General features: G+C 41.2%; 1 protein-coding gene across 1 annotated transcript in view; it reads left to right on the top strand.

The window, feature by feature from the left end:
* Positions 1–755: 755 nt before the first annotated feature.
* Positions 756–16,721, top strand: part of CTBP2 (C-terminal binding protein 2) — a 238,671-nt gene continuing 222,705 nt past the window's right edge. The window contains exon 1 of the mRNA XM_065407217.1: positions 756–1,045. The gene's annotated coding sequence lies outside the window, so the exon portion shown is untranslated. The remainder of the gene's footprint in view (positions 1,046–16,721) is intronic.

Below are 16,721 nucleotides of genomic sequence, written 5' to 3'. Positions count from 1 at the left end.
AATCCCCCATCTCCGGGCGATGTGTGTTTGTGGCGGCGGGAGGGAGGCCCTCCGCTCCTGCGGATCCACCGGGGAGGGCGCCAGCAGCTGGGACGGCGCCGTGGCAGCGGCTCCGGGAGCTGAGGACACACACAAACCGCTCCACGTGGGGAGCCGCCGAGGGCCGAACCCCGCGATTCCACGTGGCTGGGAGGAGGTGGGATCCGGAGGGAAGGGGAGCCGTGCTGAAGCGCGGGGCTGCCCGGCCAGGGACGAGCCTTTCTCGGCTCACGCTGGCGCTGCGCTTCCCTTGTTATTGTCTCCTCCCCAACTCGGCCACTTCCCCTAGTTTCCAACTTCATTTGTCTCGGGCGGGCGGGCGGGGGCGAAGAAAAGTGCAGCAGAGAGAGGCCGGCTCCCTCCGTGTGGCCCCCCGCCCCTTTCTCCTTCCCCTCCTTTCTTTCTCGCTGCGTCTGTTTGCACTTTAGCTGATCCACTAATCCCCCGAGAGAGCCTATTTGTAGTGAAGAGTATCTATAGGGGGCGAGGCCGGCCCATGTGGGTTTGTGTCATTGGTTTGCAAAGAGAGACCCCGCCTATTGCCAAAAAAAAAAAAAAAAAAAAAAAAGCGAGCGAGCGAGCCCCTACCTTTCCCATCCACTCCGCACAGAGAGGCGGGGAGGCCAGTGCTGAGCCCTTCCACCCAGCGCCGCGCGGCTGGAGCAGCCGCCAAGGACTTTTGGGGTGTTTGGTTTTTTGTTTTTTTTTTAAAGAGCCAAGTTGAAATTCGCATCCTCCTCGCTCCTGCGAAAGATTCTTTCCCGGGGCTGCGGCTGCCCCCATCCCCACTTGGAGCAGCAGCTCGGAGGAGGAGGGGATTAAGTTTGTGTGTGTGTGTGTGTGTGTGTGTCATTTTAAGGTGGATCTCAGGCAGCAAGAGCCCTGGAGAGAGCGAGAGAGAGGAGGCGATCGATAAAGGGAGAGATGCGGCGCTGAGAGGAGAAGGCTGCTGCTGCTCCTAGCTGGGGGGCTTTGCTCCCTGTGGATATTTGGAGCCAAGGCAGAGGTAAGGGGGAAGCGGGGGGCAGGATATTTGCAATGAAGGGCTGGGTTGGTGTGCGCTCTCTCCCTACCTGCAGTCTTAATGTTTGTGCCCGTGGTGGTGTCCATGTGTTTTCGCCTCACTGCGCCACACAGAGCGGGGGGGAAAAAAGGACAAGGGAAGCCTGAAATCTGAGGACATCTTTGGTCATATCCCACTCCCCCCTCCCTCCCCAACCCGGCTTTAATCCGCCTGGAGAGCGCCCCTTGCTATACAGATCTATTTACAAATGTACGGAGGCGGGGATGTTTGCAGGTCTAGTTGCTGGAGGATGCAAAACTACCAGATCCAATTAGAACCGACGGGGGGGGGGGGTGGTGGTGGTGGTGGTGTGTGAAAAATATTTCCCCGTGCCAGGGGTGTGTGCGCGCGTTCGGTGTGTTATTGTGCTGATTATTGTCTTGGCTTGAAACATCGCTCTGTGTGCGTAATGCCCTGCGATTGATCATGCATGTATGTGATGCAGACTTCGGAGCACGCAGGGACAAATATGGGCCAGTGGCTGAAGCCAGAGAGCGAGTTCAAGCCACCAGAGGTAGTGCATATATATATATATATATATATATTTGTTCGGGGGGCGGAGAGGAAGGGAGAATGACAAATCTTTAAATTGCTTCTCTCGTCCTCTTCAAATCTCCCCTTTCCAAGAAGCTCCCCTGGTGCAGCCAGAGAATAAGTGAAAGACGTTAAATGAGGTGAAGTGGAAATCTTTTGTTTTGCAGGGCTCTGCATTGTTTACTTAGTGCTGAGTATGATGGACAACATCTGCCAGCAGATTAGCAGGGTTACCCACGGTTTGCAGGGCTGCCAAAGTCTCGGCCAAGACAAGGGAGGGGGAGGGGGGCGGAGGAGAGACGTTTCTCACTCCGCCTTTAATACAGCCTGGCCTGGGACTTCCTCCTTTTGCCCACACGCTGGAGCCTGCACTTCAAGTCTCCTTTCCTCGTGCACTTTTCGGTGCACTTCAAGCCACAATCGGAAAGTTTGCCTGGTGCAAACAGTCATGATGCTAACAATGGCAGAGTTGGGTCGTGGTGGGCGTGGCGCGTCGCGGCCCCTTTATGCATAATCCGCCAGGAGAGTAACGTATTGATTTGGGTTTGGGGGCTTGCTGGAGCCTTTGCAAAGTGAACGTGTTTGGCGGAGTTTATACAACAAATACTTCCAGAGTTGGGGGAAGGGGGGGCATGAGCAACTGGAGGGAAATCCGGTTCATGGGCACAGGCACTCTGGAATCAGTCGAGTTTGGAGGGGAAAGCCCAGAGCTTGTAAAATACGATAGAGACACGTTCAATCGGCTTCGTTCTGGAGGGCGGATTGAAAAACTCCTTTTCAAGGAAGCGTCCTGATTAATTTCCTTGTAACGTTGCAACGTAATGCAACACTTCTTACCCCGCATGGATCCCTAAAGCGATTGGAAAGCTGGTGCGCCTGCAGTCTAGGGTAGAGCCGATCAAAACATCCCTCGTCTCCATGAAACGTACTAAATCTAGAGTGGGATTGTTTACAGAATAAGGTTTCTTATTCAATAACTGGCACGTAGTTATCAGAGCTCCGCGTTCAGCATTTCGGCGTGCCTGCGTGTGTCAGTTTGTGCCTCACAGTCTGCTGTGTGTATTATTTAGAAGCGATCTTGATTGTTTGGTATTTAATACCCCTGGCTATCCTCAGCCGCCTCAGTAACCATCTTTTGGTGCTGTTGAAATGAAAATTAAGTACAGTTTTCCAGAATGAAATGCCTGAACTTGTTGGAAAAAGGTTTCACCTTTTTGATAAATAATGCACTGAAGAATTAAAATGCAGATCAGTCACTGTAGCAATTCCTCTGGACACATTAGGGGATTCTGTGTTTATATATAATATTAATCATCCTCCCTGGACATATACCTTTTAGAAGGAAGCACAATTATTGCATTTGCTTCATTTAACTTGTTTGTATTACAGCAACAAAGTTTGTGTGTTCTTTTGCACTGTTTTGTACAATAGAAGATGCTTTCTGTCCCACTGTACACTAAGGTTCACACAGTATTTGAATTATGTTCCATATAAGATCTGCTTGTGTTTTGTTTTTCTTGTATATACTCACTACAACTGTTATAGTCCTAGGAGAAAACAAATCTTTTTTTCATGTAGTTTCCATAATCTTTGGACAGTAAAATACCATTTTAGTTTTTTTTTTCTGTTGCTTAGGCTTCCTGCTTATATACGTGGAGCTTTAAAACAATTTTATATTGTGCATTAAAACAAAATTGTGTCTCAGCCTTTACAGAGCAGCAGTGTGTAAATGTATGCTGAAAAGCTAGTTACTCTGTATAATTGAGCCTGAAAGAGCTTGTTCTTTTAACAAAAACTAACTAGACATGGAGCTGAAATAAAGAGTTGTCTTTTGTCTTTCAACAAGATTGCACCCCTAAGGTAAATCCTGGATGTGGCTTAATGTATTACACTTTGCCTGATACTGTGGTGCTGTCCTTTTTATTACACCAGGAAGAAAGTGTAAGGAGATGAAGATTTCAAAATAAAACAAGACAAGTCATTTCTTCTTTCAAATATACTTAGTTGCCTGAGAAGTTGCAGGCAACCAATGAATACTTTTAGCCCTAATTAGACCACTTTAATTGTTCACACATGATCAAATATAACATAACCTAACAAAAGAAATAAACATTTACGGTTCTGTAGTGCATTGAGGGATATTTTATATATGTTGATCATATATTTTTGGTGATATTAGTGAAATAAATAGAACAAAAGATGTCCAGTGCTTATTAGCCTCTGTGACCAGTTATTTCCATAGGGAAGGAGGTTTATCAATTGGCATAAAAGTGCGGTTATTGCAGATTTGTAGAAAAAATGCTGTACTTTTTAGTTTGTGCAAGCTTAGTGAATAAAGTAAATGGCAGACAAGTTGTCTAGTGACAGAATATTTTTGTTAGTCTTTTCTTCACTGGATAAGGGCGATGCCTGCTTTACCATTCTTTAAAGGTTGCTTCAATAAGCAAAACTGAAGACAGTCTCATTATAGGAGTGTATGCTCAAAATACTATGAGGCATTTATGATTATACAGGTGATTGTTGTAACACAGGCATGTCACTCATACTGTAGTAAAAAAATATGTTTAGTGATTTGTGTGTATTTGTAATCTTTTAGTACCACAAAGCTGATTTGTCTTCAAACTTCATGGAGTTGCCAAAGTGAAGTGATTTGTACAAATAGCCTTTTCATCTTAAATAAGGGCTTATATGTTTTATTACTAAACTTCTTACCAGACAGGTGGCATAAAGTGGCTATAAATGGTAGTATATGACATCTTACTAATAATTGATATAATCTATGAAAAACTTGTATTATTAATGCAGGGCAATATTTTTAGACAGGAACTCTTAATTTTGAAGGCTTTTGTAAACACTTGTTTGTCATTAGTAAGGTGTAGGGGTTTGCTTTCATGGTTTTACAAATACACATTAATTAGTAAAAATTATTATCTATGTAGTTAAGTGTCTTCACTTTCTTGTATCGTCAGTGGCTACATCTTTATTTGCATTCTGATTTTTAGAAATAATTTCTAAAATGGAATCAAATATGGTTTATCTAGTGAGGGAGGTAAAATGTACATGTTTAGAAATAAAATGCAGTCACTTTAAAAAAAACAACAAAAAACGTTGACCGTGGGATTTAGGAAGTAAGTAGTTTGTCAGCATAGAGAATGTTTTTCTTGTTAAACTTTATAATGTAAAATTATGCCATTTTTTCTTTTAAATGATGAATTTATGTCTTACAATCAAACCACCAGGCTTTTAAAGCTAGTTTTCTTTATGGCATATGCTATTTAGAATCCATGAGGTTCAGCCGAATAGGATCCCTGACACAGAATGACATCCTGCGGAGATCTAGCACTAGAATGCTATTTGCTAACAGTGCATTCCTATCATGAATCAGTTTTGAAGGCAAAGTTGTACCCTTTGCACTTATGCTTTTCCTAAATGGAAAATTTTTAAAGGACTTTACAGTAATGGTAGAATGGTGGCAGTAGCTTTCATTTTTAACACTGTCATTTCAGTATAGAGAAGTTGTCACCATAATGTATGTGATCATGGCCTGGGTCCCAGTGTTAATAATCTTTGTATCAGTAAAAACATCAACCTAAATGTGCTGTGTCCTAGACTGGCTACAAATACACATTCATTAAGTCTGTGGCTGGTGAAGGAAATTTGTCTGCCAGACTGAATACAGTTGAAATAACACTTCTGCAGTTCAGCTAATATTTCTGTAAGAATGTGTACAATACAGTTTTTTAAAGTAATTAAATCAGGAGTTGCTTGACACATTGGAAAGGGTAAGTTAGTTTTAACTAAAAGTGACAAAGTACAATACATTTTTTGGATGGTTTGTACTAGCCATGAAAGTTAGAAATAACTTGACTTGTGCCAAAGTCGTGAAAATGTGCTCCTATAAACTTACACTACTCAAAACTTTGCTATGGGTATGTTAAAATACTGGAGTGTGATACTGTTGTGAAAAATTGTAACAGCCTGCTAGGTCTTGCATTTTATATTTGTTGAGGATTCCTTAAATTATACTATATCTGAACTAAGTTAAATAATTGTGGAATATAATAAGTAATGATGACCTTTCCAAAACAGATCTTTCCCTGGATCTTTGACGCTAATTTTGATGGAATATGTGAAAGAACTGGGTGAAAGCTCTTTTCTAATATATTCACAGCGTCATTTGTAAGACCGCATTTGATTATTCGTCGCAGTTTCAGAATAGAAGACGTCACTGTGTCCTTAGTTCCTGATTTAATGGAGACTAACCAAATGTGATCAGTGGCTTTTCAATGATAACACTCTTAATTTAGGGCCTATCCTTGCTCCCCTTAAGTCCACACTCCCCATGGATTTTTAATAGAAGGATCAGGCCCTTCAACCTTTTTGTCCCGTCTGTACATCCTGTATAAATACATACCTGTCATTTAACTCTTTTTATGTAAATTACTATTCCACTAAGGGCATTTTGTTTTTAGGCTCTGAAAGGAGAAATGACATGAGGATTCACATATGCACTCAGAATATGCAGTAGGGAGAGAGCAGGGCTATTGTTAGTGTGGAATGAGCATAGCAGAAACAAGGGGCTGTTTAATCCCTCTTCATTCTATCTGTAGGGAATGGGGTGAAATTCTGGTTCCAGTGAAGTCAGTGGGCATTTTGCCACTGACTTCAATGGGACAGGATTTCACCCTAGGAATTATAATTTTGTTGACAGGTATTTGTACAATGTTACCTGGAGCTTTAAATTCTGATTCAGAAGCGCACACTGTCACTTTCATGCATATGTAGTTCTAAATGAACGTGAAACAAACAGAAGAAGGAATAAGAGACAAGTATTTCCATTGCAATCAGTGGTATTCTTCCAGCAGTAGAGAGGGGAAGTAAAAACAGATAAGATGGGTTTTAAGGGGAAGGCTGAAAAAAAGAAAATTAAAGATAAAAGTGAAATATCCCGTGTGAAATGAAAGTCACTGAAGTGAGGCCTTGAAGGCTGAATCTTCTGTTTATTGACATTGAGCAAGGTGAGGAAGTTTGCATCATCAGTGTGCTTCAGCCCGACCAAGGTGAGAATATCTTTCAGTCTGAAGAGGTAGTGTGGTCTCCATGCCTATTCATGTCTTGGCATTTCTGATGAGACTGCCAGAAAGGGGCCAGACAAAAACTCCCCTGGAATTCAGTTGTAGTTTTGGGTGTGTAAGGACAGCAGGATCAGATCAAAAATTGGCAAATGTATGTCAGTTGTGATGGTGGTTTTTATGATGTTGACACCCATCCACTGGGAGTTGGACCAAGAACACAAACTCATTTCACACAGGGAACTATTCTAGTTAGGAACAATCCTGCTTGTATACATAACGATATAGTTACTCTTTTCTGTATTTTCTACCCACATTCATTATACTAGGGACTGTTTGCTTGCGAACAGGCTCTGTTTACCCAGGATTAAACATCTGTTGCTGTTTTTTTGCCCCACCCCCACCCCGACGTCATAATCCCGAGTGTGTGATGTCACGTAGTTTATCAGTAAATGATGGTGATGTTGCAGACAGAAGATTATGACTTATCTTGGGAGAATAAACAGCAGGGAAAGACAAACTCTTAAACAAAATCTTGTTTTCATCGGTTTTACTAAAGAAGGGAGAGTAAATGTAGACAGCATAAGGCTGCAGATAAGTAAATATTCTGAACTAGAATTTGTTACAACTTTTTCAGGAGACCATCAGCACCTCTTTAAAAGTCTCATTAGTTCATGGTTGTGCAATGCTTTGAAAAGTATACGTTGCTGTGTAAGTGGTAAGTGTTGTCTCTAGGCCACATCCCTTTCTCAGCACGCTGCCTGAGCAACTGGGCTATGCACCGTGTTCCACCGTTTTGCGGGTGATGTATGGTTGTGCGGGTGATGGGAGAGAATCCTTTCCCATTCTCCCAGGCCATGGAGCCCTTCATAGGAGGCCTACGGATATATGTCTTTTGTGCATCTTTGGGTCTATGTACTTGCACATTCAGTGGCTCTGCTTCCATTTCCTTCTCCCCTATCCAGTGTGAACAGATGATCTGCTGCTGCTGATTACAGCCCCATGGTACACAGGAGGTTTGCATCCTTATGTGGCCTCTGCCAAACATACATTGAACAATATTAGTTCCATTGTGTTCAGGCCCCTCTGTGCCTGGAAGGTGGGGGTTGGGTGCAAATTTGCCTCTCTCTGTGCTACATTTAAAGCCCTGCTTGCAACAATTGTGTTCAAACTGCTGGATGAACTTTGCTATATACTGCTCCCTTCACATTACAAATTATGGGGCTGATTTTGGTTGGGTAACTTGATCTGGGAAGGGTCTTCTTATGAATAGAGCTGGTTGAAAAAAAATCAAGGGGTGGGGAGAAGTGTAGGTGGAAATGCTGGCAAATTTGACATCATTTGTGCTCTGTTGTGTTTTGTATATGCCTGGCTTTTGTTTTCTGAATTTTCCACAGGATTATTTTCAAAAATTAATTAAAAAAATAATTTAAAATTAGGACACTTTTGAGGAAGAAATACCACCATGTGACTAAGCTGACCTGATTGAGAATTTGCACAGAGATATGAACTTTTCAAAAGGTTAACATTGGTTAGATATGCAGTTTTGGTTTGAGCCCATCTCAGCTGGTAACATGACATTTGCACATACAGACTATATATCACATGAACATAAAAACCACTGTTAGCTGCATAACCAATGGTTTCTCCCCAGTAGCAAAGCTGTGGTGACCTAGAGGATATCTATTAGTGGTGTACCAGTTGCTTCTCTCATTCCCCTTAGTGTAACAATTTGCATTAAAAAATTGATAACAAAGAAGAGCGGTATTTCTTTTCAGCATAAGAGAGTATCTTTAATAGCTGCATTAAGCTGCAAAAACTTACTTGTAAAACTCCTTTCAGTTCTGACATAATAAAAGAACAGAAATTGTATGTGTACTGAGTATCTCATGTAGTAGCGTAGCAATATGGTCTTTTGAAAAGGGCGTGGGAGTCAGGAGACCTGGATTCTAATCCCAGTGTTGCTATTCATTTGCTCTGTAACCTTGTTCGAGTCACTGATTGTTTAGATTGTCTGTCTGTCTGTCTGTCTGTCTGTCTGTGTGTCTCTCTCTCTCTCTCTCTCTCTCTCTCTCTCTCTCTCTCTCATGGGTTAGTTCAAACTAAAGTTTTTTACCTTAAAGTTATCGACTGCTAAATAATTTTTGAGGTACTTAACACATTTGTAAAAGTTTGTGAAGTGTCTGGACCCTCCCCATGTGTTTGTTCAAGCATATGAACATTTGTGGTTTACTTGGGGACAGATGTGTGGGGAGTATCCGGATTAGCCTTTACAAATATGTTAAGTACCTTGAGTTATTAATTTGAGGTAAAAAAAACTCTAGTGTAGACATACACTGTGTCTTCATTCAGGCATAGCATTATGGGGCCCTTATCTCAACTGGGGCTTATACAGTAGTACCTAGGTAGGCTCAGTTCCCAAAGGATGTTTATAGCTCTTGACATCAATGGAAACTTTGCCTCACTGAGTCACTCAGTCTTGAGCACTGTGTGTTGCTGTAAGTATACTTGTTTTACATTCCATTATGTGCTGCACAGAACAGTATACCCCTCTCCTGCTTTGCATGGAGCCCTTTCTGTTTGGTGCGCTGGTGAGAGCAGGGCACTGGGCCACAGGTTGGACAGCGTTTAATGAATTGTGAAATTGTATACTTGGAAGAGTGGTTTCAGACATGTACGTGGGGAAACTTGTGTCAAACTTGAGTCTTACAAAACCACCTTTAAAATTTTTTTTGTTTTGTTCCGAGTGACCAATCTTTTGAGATACCTGATCTTCGGAAAGAGTGAAAGTAAACATCAGGCAGAATTAAATGCTGTTTGGGGACTGAAATGTAAATTCAATTAAAAAACAATCTACAAAAGTCAATAATAGATTTTAATAATTAAGTAAGTTTTTAGGTTTATTTGTTTGAAGTGAATCTTCCTTGACTCTCAAAAACACAGAATTAGGGCAGCGGCTGTGACAAAGATCATGCACAGTTTGAGCCTTGTGCTTCAGTGGCACCTCATTTGGGTTCTGTGTGGGCATAAGGGTCTGTCTCTGCTGAGTCAGTTGCAAGATTGGAGGCTCCTAGCTTCACCTCTCTCTCTGAATGTCCTTTCTCACAAAGGACATTGTCTCATTTGGACAAAAGTCTGAAATGCACCAGAGGTGACTGTTAGAGATTTAAAACATATAGATATTAGAATAACCCCAGAGACTTGATTTTCAAATACAGGACTTCGCAGTCGCTCTAGCATGTGTAAACTTGTGTAATGTTGTCAAACAATCAATTGCTATTTATTTGCGACAATGCATACCAATTATTACTTAACTAGACCCCTGAAGCAATGCGGTTAGAGAATGTGTGCAGTGGAGACATAATGTTTATGAGAAGCCAAGTGCTTTAACGAGACTGGGAATAATGTGGAATGATTCGCTGTTACTAAAAATAACTATTAAATGGATGCTGTCCGGGATATTTTTAGGCCCTGATTCAGTTCTGAAAATACAGCTCTCTTCTGTGCTAAGCAAGTCTGCATAAAGCCACAGGAGACTCTCAAATTAGCCTACCTGGGTTTACTTAGGCCATGTCTACATTTACAAGCTGCTTTTTTGTTTTCTAAATAAAGAGGCAGCAGGGTTTTGTGGGGAGGAAAGAGCCAATGGAGAATAAGAGGTTGGGCCATGGAAAGAGATGCCCAGTATAGGCAGGACAAGGAAGGAGCTGGCAACAGTGACTTTTTCTTCCTCACCCCCAGAACCAACTTCAAAGAGAGGGCAAAGGAGAGAGCCCCATCCCTATCAACAGCCAGAATGGTAGAGGAGAGTATAGAATACCCACACTTCACCCATCAGCTAGGAACGGAGCTTTCCTCTATCAGGGTGAGGAGGAAAGGGTTTACGGTGCTCTGTCCTTCCACGATTGACAGAGCCTGGGTGATAGTCTTCCCTTAGTTAGCAGGAATGGGGTAGATCCCTTCCCTCTTTCCCATCAGCTAGGAGGGAGACAGTATGATGCCTTGCTGTCTCCTGTTGCTTTTCTGGGATGCTCTGTCTCTGCCTTCCCCCTCCCAACCAGCTGCGGGGGGAAAGGGGCACTTTCTAGGGAATTGTTTTGGCAAGCCCCCTGACTGGGATCCCAAGGGCTGTAGAACTGAACTTTGGCTGACTGTAATTATGCATTGCTGTTGTAAAGCGTTCAGCTGGTGTTAAGACTTTTATGCTTCCCGTTGTATGGCCTAGAAAGGGGAAGTCCTAGGGCTTATATTTGAAATGTGACTGCTAAACCGCACAACCCTACCAGTGCCTAATTTTGTTATTTCAGAGGATCTTTGTTCTGGATATTGAGCAGAGACTTTACCTGCCCTGCTGTTCAGGCAAGATTTGTGGGGTGCAGGGGGGACATAAAGAGACTCTTTTTAACATAGCCCTTAAGAATATGGCCTAAACTGGCAAAAGGCAGGAGCGTCAGAATTATGGCTGAAATTCTATCTCTAACCCCCCCCTGCTGTGTCTAGTTATTGCAGAAGTCTCAGAACAGTGGGTGATTTTTTTTTTTTTTTTACATACAGTACCATATGTGCTGTAATACCCAGTGCAAACAGGGTAGATTAACAACAGGTTCCCCTCTTTGTCAGTTTCTTGGTTTTTATCAGTTTACCCTTTAGTTTTATTTGTCTGTGGTTTTTTTATTTGTGTTAGTTGGTGGAAAAATGTAAATTTCTCTTTAAACATGTGTAACACTAAATACAAGAGACCTTTACAAGGGATAATCAAAAATAGATTTTTGCACTTTCATGATGTCAAAACTTTTTGGTGGGAATGGCATATGGAGAGAATCAGATACCAATTGGTACTTTGATCCTAGGCCATTTACCCCATCTGAAACTTGAGCAAAAATTTTAGCCCAAATATTGGGAGTTGTATTGAAAAGTCGACCAATCTAAACTAAAGTTAGACTAATCGGCCCCAAGATTAAATTCAGTTTCTTATGTGTAAAAGTGTTTCATCTGGTTTCCATGCTCTTGCAGAATATCTGAAGCTTCTGTAACTTGGTGTATGTTTGCCGTACGTTTTAGCCGATGCCACTAGTACATACTATATTACGTGTTCAAAAGTGTTAAGATGCAGCACTCAAGGTGAGAGTTTACATACCTGAAAGTCAGAAAATGTTCGGTATTAGGGTATCCTCGTTAACCATGTTTTTTCTCCTTCCTTTTTTAGTGTATATTATAACAGGGTCTTTCATTACATGATCTCACAACATTTATGAAATGCAGGAATTCAAAATATATGTAATGCTAAGATTACAGAAAGAAGTGGAATCCTGTTGTACATCACTGTATTATTTGCACCCAATGTTCCATTCTACCCTTTGCTCATTTAGGCTACGTCTACACTACGAGTGTCATTCCCAGCTCTTGTAGACATACTTGTGATAGCTCTCATCTGAGCTAGGACACTAAAAATAGTAGTGTAGCAGCGACAGCAGTGGTGGAATGTGCTAGCAGCCTTTCGTATGTGCCCACAAGGTTTAGGTGGGTTTGTACTTGGGGCTGCTATCATGGTGCCACTGCTGCCACTATCCGTGCCGCCGTGGCTACACTACTGTTTTTAGTGTGTTAGCTCAGATGAGAGCTAGCACAGGTATGTCTACGTAAGCTGGAAATCTCACCCCAGCTCGTAGTGTAGATATAGCCATAGTACAATAGTTATGATCACAAAGAGGACTGTGGCAAACTAAAAGGTATGTAATATAATGTGGTACAAAAGAACAGCATCTCTTTTTCTAACATTAGAGGCACAGATGTAGTATTTTTGTCTTTTTTGTGTGCAACAAATGACAGTACTGCAACATATGCGTGCAAGGGGATAGTTTTGAGGTTACTATATATACCTGAGCACTTTCTGAATTTCCTAATTTTTGTGCATTGACACTTCTGTTTTAATGCATTGATAAGTTTTTTTCCCCATATGGTTTCTTGTGCATTATTTGAGAAGCAAAAATATGAAAAACAAAGAGATGAAAAAGTTTTTGGTGATGGAAGGATGAAGTATAATCCTGCATTTGGAAGAGGCTCCATAGGAGGTGGAATTACAGTTGTAGGCTGATCCACAAAAAGCAACTCACAATGTATCTTCTCAGGCTTCTTTTGTTTTGGGGAGGTGTCCCATCTAATCTAAACATGAGTATGAAATCTGATTAAGTCACAGCCCATGATGGTCTGGCTGCAGGTGACTCTGTTGTTTCTATGGAATCCTAGGAGCACCATGTATCAGAAGCTGGAATCAAGCTTAATAAGTCTCCCATAGAATAATGCAGAGATACTGGACAAGCCCAGGGAGTCAGTACTTGGTTACTTGGCAAGATATCAAGCAGATAAAATTGCATGGGGCGGAGTGAGTGACGGAAGGCTACATAGGAAAAAGGAATTCTGAAGAAAGAGAGTGAAACCTCGTGGTACAGCAGGATACTCCCAGATGAGGGCAGCATGAGGAAATCCAGAGTATAAGGATCCTGGTGTCAAACCCACTGGATTCTTGGGAAGCAGCCACGGCCATTGTGCCACACCAACACATCCAGTTACTGCGGAATTCACAGACTTGGGTGGGCCAGCTTCCAGGGTTCCGCAACCTGCTTCCTGATTGGCCACATGATCTTGACTCTGATTGACTGGTGACCATATATAAACTTTTTGCTTCCTTTCTGGCCTTGTCTGAGCAACAAGCCACTGCCTGTTAGTTGCTGCTTGGGCCCTGCCTTGTTGCCTCACTTGACCCTGCCAGCTACCTCGCTGTACATTCTCCTTTTGAAACATCGGTGCATAATAGGGCAAGATGGTAATGAATATAAATCAGAAGCTAGGAATTGTAGAAATTTGATATGGGAAGTCAAAGAACATGAGGACAAATCTATGGCTGGAAGAGTTAAGGACAATAAGGAGTATTTTAAGTGTATTGTGTACAAAAGGGATCCTAACATTTGGTTGGTCTATTACTAGACTGAAATGGTAGAATTGTCAAGAATAATGCAGAAAAGGCAGACGTAGTTAATACGTATTTCTGTTCTGTATTTGGGGAAAAAAACAGGTAATGTGTTCATATCATATGATTAAATAATTTCCATTCCAACAATAACTCAGGAGAATGTTAAACAGCTACTAAAGTTAGACCTTTTTAAAATCAGCAGGTCTGGATAACTTTCATCTGAGAGTTATAAAAGAGCTGGCTGAGGAGCTTGCTAGACCGTTAATGCTGATTTTCAGTAAGTCTTCAACAGTGGGGAAGTTCCAGAGGACTGGAAGAAAGCTAATGTGCCAGTATTTTAAAAGGGTAAATGGTATGATCTGGGCAATTAAAGTCCCGTCAGCCGGATGTTGATCAGAGCAAAATAACGGGACATCTGATGCAGAACTCAATATATAAAAAAATTAAAGAAGGGTAATATAATTAATGTCAATCAACATGGATTTATGGAAAGTAATATACTTAGACTTCTGTAAGCCATTTGACTTGGTTCCATATGACATTTTTATTAAAAATCTAGAATGATATAAAATCAACATGGCACATATTAAATGGATTAAAAACTGGCTAACAGGTCTCAAAATGTAGTTTGTAAACAGGGTATCATAATTGAGCAGGTGTTTCTAATGGAGTGCTGCTGGGACTGGTTCTTGGCCCTATACTATTTAACATTTTGATTCATGACCAGGAAGAAAACATAATCATCACTGAAAGTTTGCAGATGACATACAGATTGGGGGAGTGGTAAATAATGAAGAGAACAGGCTGCTAATACAGAATGATCAGGATTGCTTGGTAAGCTGGACACAAGCAAACATTTTGTGTTTCAATATGGCCGATTGTAAATGTATACATCTAGGAATAAGGAATGCAGGGGGCCTCTATCCTGGGAATAAGAGACAGAAAAATATGTGGGTGTGTGGAGGATGGAAAATCAGCTAAAGATGAGCTCCAAGTGCAACACTGTGGCCAAAAGGTTGAATGTAGTCTTTGGATGTATAAATGGGAATATTGAATTGGAGTAGAGAGGTTTATATTACCTCTGTATTTGGCACTGTGATGACCACTGCTGGAATACTGTGTTCAATTCTGGTGTCTACAATTCAAGAAGGATGTTGATAAATTGGTGAAGATTTTGAGAAGAGCCATCAGAGTGATTAAAGAATTAGAAAACATGCCTTATAGTGATACACTTAAAGAGCTCAATCTGTTTATCTTAACAATGAGAAGGTTAAGGGGTTCCTTGATCACAGTTTGTAAGTACTTACATGGAGAAAATAAATTTGATAATACAGGGCTTTTCAACGTAGCAGAGACAGGTATAACATGATCCAGCAGCTGGAAGCTGAAACTAGACAAAATCAGACTCACAGTATGGCACAAATTTTAACGGGGGAGGGGGGGTAATTAACCATTGGAACAATTTACTAAGGTTTATGGTAGATTCTCCATTACTGCCATTTTTAAAATCAGGATTGGTTATTTTTTCTAAAAGATGGGCTCTAGTTCAAACAGGAATTTATTCAGGGAACTTCTAAGGCCTGTGTTATTAAGGAGGTCAGACTTGGTGATGACAATGATATCTTCTGACTTTATCAACTATAAAAGATTGACATTTAAATGAAAATAGCTAGATTTCCACAAGTGCTGTAGACCTGCACCTCCAGTCTACTTCAATAGGATTACTCACATAGGTAAGGCCTTCTCACAAGGGTAAGAGTTTGCAGGATCTGTCCTTTAGTGAATAACACTTAATAAAGATTGCAGGGTTTTAATTTCTGTACTCTTCTCTTTGCTCAATTGTTAAGTCCTCAAGAGCTCAAAAATCTCAGTAGCAATGAGAGTGATGAATTATCTGCAGTGTCAGCACCTGGTAAATACCACTGTGGACTCAAACAGACAAGAAATTAGCAAAGGTCACATTCCCTATTTGAGACAACACATGTCAAATGTGAACTTTCCTTTTTTAGTTTAAGTGCAGAAAATGTCTGGAAAAAATTTTCTTACTGGATTGTCAAGTAATTTACACAACTGAATGAACTTGTTTAAACTTTAAAACACTTTTTAGCTGCCATCATAATTGGAAAAAAACTCTCTAGCACCCCTGGTCAACTTTTGAAAAAAGGAACAAATGGCTGAAAAGGGGTCTAAAATGGATCTTAAATTTAATTAAACTGTGATAGTGTGACCAATGCAACAAAAACAGAGTGTGTGTTGCATTTTAAAACGAACAAGTACAAAACAATTAAAAATGAGCAATTTAAAACCACGGTTCAAGTCTTGTAAAGCGAGATTTTGAATAGTGTTACTTATGTCTGGGCACCTTTCTAACTGACGGGGTAAGAAGTTGGATTTTGAGATTGTAACCTTTTTTATGCACTCTAAGCTTCCTGAGACTCCACATAGTATTGACATCAGACTTTATCGTGCATCACAAGACACTGCATGAAGAGCACTCTAGGAATGTTTACATCCTTTTTTTTATCTACACTCTGTGCCTCTGAGCATTAGCTGTTGAGGGTGAGGCTGGTGTTATCAAGAGAGACATTTATTTTTAGTTTAAAAAAAAATCACACAGCTGGATTTCACTTACCCCACTAAAGCTTTTGCGGCACTAAAGCTTTTTGTGTGACATCCGTTGAATATACAGGAACTGCATTTTAAGTCTAAAACTTGAACATATTAAAAGCAATGAAAGAAGTAAACCAGATCAAACTGTGATTGGATAAACAATAACAAATACTGATGTACATTGTAACTTTATAAGTAATTCAAAATATTTGTAGACTGCACAACTTCCTTTCTTTACAGTAAAAGCAGCAAAGAGTCCTGTGGCACCTTATAGACTAAGGGTACGTCTACACTAACCGGAGGGTCCGGCGGCAGGCAATCGATGTTCTGGGATCGATCCCGGAAGTGCTCGCCGTCGACACCGGTACTCCAGCTCGGCGAGAGGAGTACGCGGCATCAACGGGGGAGCCTGCCTGCCGCGTCTGGACCCGCG

This window comes from Emys orbicularis, chromosome 7 (assembly GCF_028017835.1).
Source record: "Emys orbicularis isolate rEmyOrb1 chromosome 7, rEmyOrb1.hap1, whole genome shotgun sequence".
Classification (NCBI taxonomy): Eukaryota; Metazoa; Chordata; order Testudines; family Emydidae; genus Emys; species Emys orbicularis.
The sequence above is the reverse complement of the archived record's forward strand: the minus strand, read 5'-3'. Positions and strand labels throughout refer to the sequence as shown.